The sequence below is a fragment of the Elephas maximus genome, chromosome X (genome assembly GCF_024166365.1).
Source record: "Elephas maximus indicus isolate mEleMax1 chromosome X, mEleMax1 primary haplotype, whole genome shotgun sequence".
Taxonomy (NCBI): Eukaryota; Metazoa; Chordata; class Mammalia; order Proboscidea; family Elephantidae; genus Elephas; species Elephas maximus.
Genome location: NC_064846.1, coordinates 57,211,416 through 57,216,751, shown reverse-complemented (window position 1 = coordinate 57,216,751; position 5,336 = coordinate 57,211,416).

Here is a 5,336-nt window from a genome sequence, read left to right as displayed (position 1 = left end):
AGACTGTGAGAGACTAAATTTCTCTTTGTTAAAGCCATCCACTTGTGGTATTTCTGTTATATAGCAGCACTAGATAACTAAGACAGAATTTGGTACCGGGAGTGGGCTGCTGCTCTAACAAATACCTAAACTGTGAAAGTGGTTTGAAACTGTGAACGGATAGAAGCTGGAAGAGTTTTAAAGTGCCTAAAAGCTTAGATTGCCTTGGTGGAATTATGGATATCACAGATGGTGAGAAGCAGCAGCAGAGAACCAGCAGCTGCAGAACCAGGAGACCAGTGTGAGACAGCACTGGAGCCGACCCACGGAACAAGAGAGCTGACTTCCTGTGCACAGGAGGCTTCCTGGTGGAGTGGGGTGCCTCTGGGCACCTATTGGTGGAGCTAGGCTTACCTATCCATGAAGTGAGAGAGACAGGGGGACCTCATACCACCAAGGAAGAAGCACTGGAAGCAGAGTGCATCCTTTGGACCCAGGGTTCCTATGCAGAGAAGCTCCTAGTCCAGGGGAAGATTGAAGATAAGGACCTTCCTCCAGAGCTGACAGAGAGAGAAAGCCTTCCCCTAGAGCTGATGCCCTGAATTTGGACTTCTAGCCTACTTAACTGTGAGAAAATAAACTTCTCTTTGTTAAAGCCATCTACTTGTGGTATTTCTGTTAGAGCAGAACTATATAACCAAGACACCAAGGTCAGTGGAAGTTCCCACAACTAACTGCCCCAGGACAAAATTGGATTCACTAGGAGAAGTGCAGATTGTATCCTTTTACTATATTTATTCAATCTGTATGCTGAGCAAATAATCTGAGAAGCTGGATTATATAAAGAAGAACAGGCCATCAGGATTGGAGGAAGGCTCATTAACAACCTGTGAGATACAGATGATATAACCTTGCTTGTTGAAAGTGAAGAGGTCTTGAAGCACTTACTGATAAAGACCAAAGAGTACAGCCTTCAGTATGGATTATACCTCAACATAAAGAAAACAAAAATCCTTACAACTGGACCAATGAGCAACATCACGATAAACAAAGAAAAGATTGAAGTTGTCAAGGATTCATTCTACTTGGATCCATGATCAATACCTATGGAAGCAGCAGTCAAGAAATCAAACAACACATTGCATTGGGCAAATCTATAGCAAAAGACCTCTTTAAAGTGTTAAAAAGCAAAGATGTCTCCTTGAAGACTAAGGTGCACCTGACCCAAGCCATGGTGTTTTCAATTGCCTCATATGCATGCAAAAGTTGGACAATGAATGAGGAAGGCCGAAGAAGAAGAATTGATGCCTTTGAATTATGGTGTTGGCAAAGAATACTGAATATATCATGGACTGCCAAAAGAATGAACAAATCCGTCTCGGAAGAAGTACAGCCAGAATGCTCCTTGGAAGCAAGGATGGTTGAGACTATGTCTCACATACTTTGGACGTGTTATCAGGAGGGATCTGTCCCTGGAGAAGGACAATTATGCTTGGTAAAGTAGAGGGTCAGCAAAAAAGAGGAAGACCCTCAACAAGATGGATTGACACAGTGGCTACAACAATGGGCTCAAGTATAACAACGATTGTGAGGATAGTGCAAGACTGGGCAGTGTTTCATTCTGTTATACATAGAGTCCCTATGAGTCAGAACTGACTCAACAACACCTAACAGCAACAAATGTGCATAACAGCACTATTCACAATAGCAAAAAGTGGAAACAACCCAAGTGCCCATGAATGGATAGATGAATAAACAAAATGTGGTATATGCATACAATGGAATACTATACAGCCATAAAGAGAAACAAAGTCCTGATGCATGCTATGATATGGATGAACCTCAAAGACATTATGCTAAGTGAAATATGTTAATTACAAGAGGACAAATACTATATGACCTCACTAATACAAAATGACAAATTTGTTAAATAAATGGAGACCAATGGTTATAAGTGGTTACCTGGGGTTGGAGAGGGGAGGGAGAGAGGGAACCATTCCCTGGGAAGTAGAGTTTATGTCTATGATGATGGGAGAATTGGCATCAATTAAGGGTAATGATTATACAAGTTAATTAATATAAATGATATTACTAAGTTATACACCAGAAAAAGGGCAAAATGGCAAATGTAGTGTTATATATAATTGTACAACAACCAAAAAAAAAAAAAAAAGAGGATGAAGTTGCTGATACTACTTAGGTACAACTAAATACCTCATGGAATTAGTTCTCTTGGTTCAAAAGCTTAGGGTCATGGCTTTGTGGAATTGTCCAGCCAATTGGCCTAACAACGGTTTTAGAGTTTCTCTTCTACCCCTTATCTCCCATTTGGTGAGTAGTGGCTGGGGTCTTAAAAGCTTTGGAGATCCAAGATAAAACAATTAGTCTCTATTTACCTGGAACAGCAGAGAAAGAAGGAGATCCAGGAATTAGAGAAGGAACTAGACTACAGATCTAGTTGCCTCCATGACCTATTGCCTCCTTTGCCACAAGACCAGAACTGGATGGTCACTGGCTACTATTACTGAATATTTTGATCAAGAACTGAAAAGATGACTTCTGATCAAAAGGGGGAAAAATGTAGCACAGAATTTCAAATGTCCTATAGCATCGACTTACTTGACTCATTGAGGCTAGAGGAACCCCCAAATACGTGGCCCTGAGAAAATTTTTGAATCTTGAACCAAAACTATCCCCTGAAGTCATCTTCAAACTAAACAGCAGTTTAACTGAGTTATTAAAGAGTGCTCACCTTGAGCACTGTACTCTTTTAAAGAATTACCTATATGAAGATCAAACTGACAACAGTAATTTAAAGTACAGATAAGTTGTTTAAAGGGCAGTGGGTCTAAGTTGCTGGGAGTGAAACAATATGGGGAGGGGTAGCAAGCAAGAATGGTGACACAACATGAAGAATGCAACCAACATCATTGAACTATACATGTAAAAAAAGAATTTTTTTTATGTAGAAGTTGTTAAATAGATATATGATCCGCTGTGTGTAATTTCACCAAGAAAAAAAAAAAGTAGGAATGATAGCTCCTTACTTTATCACGTCATACCAAAACCAAACAAAATCCATTGCTATCGAGTCGATTCCATGAGTTGATGTGGATAAAGTGCTTAAATGAGTGCTGACACATAATAAGTTCTATCTAAATATTTTGTAAACTAAATAAAAACTACAGTGACTAAAAGTTCATTTCGTAATAGCATTGGTTTTTTTTTTTTTTTTGATTATCATATAAGGGAGACAGATGTGACTTTGGTTGCTATGAACCAGATAATGGTTGCCATAGATACACCAGAACCTTGATAGCCTTTATTAGGGTGCTGCCATACATTTTGCAAAGGAACAACTGAGCTGTGTTAGTCTAGCAAGAAGGCTTAATACACCTTTCTGACTCCTCTTTCATCTAAAAAGAACCAACTTCTTATCAGATAAACAATTAACCACCTCAAGGTAAGCAAAATACATTATCATCTCCATTTTACAGGTAAGGAATCTGAAACTGGTAGGTTTAATTTAGGTGATTTTATCCCAGGTGGCCCAGAAGAAGTAATGGGAAGAAAAGATAGGACCAGTAAGCCCTAGTTCAATAGTTTTCCCACTCAGTTATCCTGTTTACTCTTCCTTGTAAAGAAGAACTTGTGTGATGTCAGGTGTCAATGTTGTTTGACCTTTTTTGGTGGCACTGGCAAATACAAGCAGTCTGAGATCAAGCCAGGATCAAGCCAGTGATCAGAAAACAGACATGAAGCTGCTATTGGCCTTGTCTAAAAGAGAGATGGCTATCATGGAACCCAGATAATTAGAATCTGGTGTTTCAGGCTCCAGGTCTTATCAGCTTCATGAGCAAAGATGGAGTAAGGCTGTTTTTGATCATGGGCCATATATAAGGTTTCCCTTTTGTCTGGCATAAGCCAGAGCCATTCTGATTGATTTCCTATGGAGACTGTTGTGCTCTAATAAATGCTATGAAATGTGAGTCTCTGAAACAGTGGATGACTCTGCAGAACACTGCTAAGTTATCCATTAACAAGCTGGCACATAAACTGTGCTCATCACATAGCTAAGCTAAGTCCAGCTGAGTATCAACTGAAGTAGTTGCTAACCCAACCAGGGCTTTCCCCAGCTCTGGATGTCAACGTATAATTAGTCATTAAGGAAATGTAAATCAAAACCACAATGAGATATCACTTCACATCCATTAGGCTGGCTATAATTAAAAAGACAGACAACAACAAGTGTTGGCAAGGATGTGGAGGAGGTGCAGAAATACACTGCTGGTGGGAATGTGAAATGTTGCAGCCACTTTAGAAAAGTTTGGCAGTTCCTCAAAAGGTTAAACACAGAATGACTGTATGACCCTGCAACTGCACTCCTAGGTATATAAACCAAGAGAAATGAAAACGTATGTTCACATAGAAACTTCTACATGAATGTTCATAGCAACACTATTCATAACAGCCCAAAAGTGGAACCTACCCTTATATAAGTCCATCACCTGATGAATGGATAAACAAAAGGTGGTATATCCATACAATGGAATATTATTCAGCCATAAAAACCAGTAAAGTACTGATAAACTAAAAACCAAACCCGTTGCCGTCGAGTTGATTCCAACTTATAGTGACTCTACAGGAAGAGTAAAACTGCGCATAGAGTTTCCAAGGGGCGACTGATACATACTACAATATAGATTACTCTTGAAGTGATTGCCTAAATTACTCCTTTTGACTTAGGCAATCTCTTCCAAATCTGACTGTACGTTGAAATTCCCTAAGAAGCTTATACAGATCCCTGGACGCATCTACGAGTCTACTGACTGGGAATCTTTGGAAGCGGGGCACCTGAACTGATGAGGTCCTTTACAGTTCCAGGAATTACATGAAATCTATGATAGTGGGTCACCAACACCCACATCTTAGAAGCAGAGGCAGAGAAAGAACCAAGCCCAATGGATAGCTGTTACTTAGATTTCCTCAACAGATCCTTTTTGAAGCCTAAGCTACTAGTTCTTTTCCAAGGCAGGAGTCGTTACCCCACCCTCTCCAGGGCCAAATTAAGATATTCCTAGCAGGAATGAAATATGGCTGAAGCATAGGCCACACCTAATGCCATTGTGACCATGTGGGTTGAACCTGCCACTAGACTTGAGGATAACCAGTCCCACCCATGACATTTATGGACAAGGTTGGATAGAATGAAGTAACAGAATTCTTCTGACAGTCCCAGGCCTCCTGTTTATCAGCACTTGTGCGATCATAAGCTAAGTTAGGTTCGATGCAGTGTTACTAATGGGGCTAATCTATAGTTTACTTACTTCCTTTGTATTAAAGAACCAAACTTAATC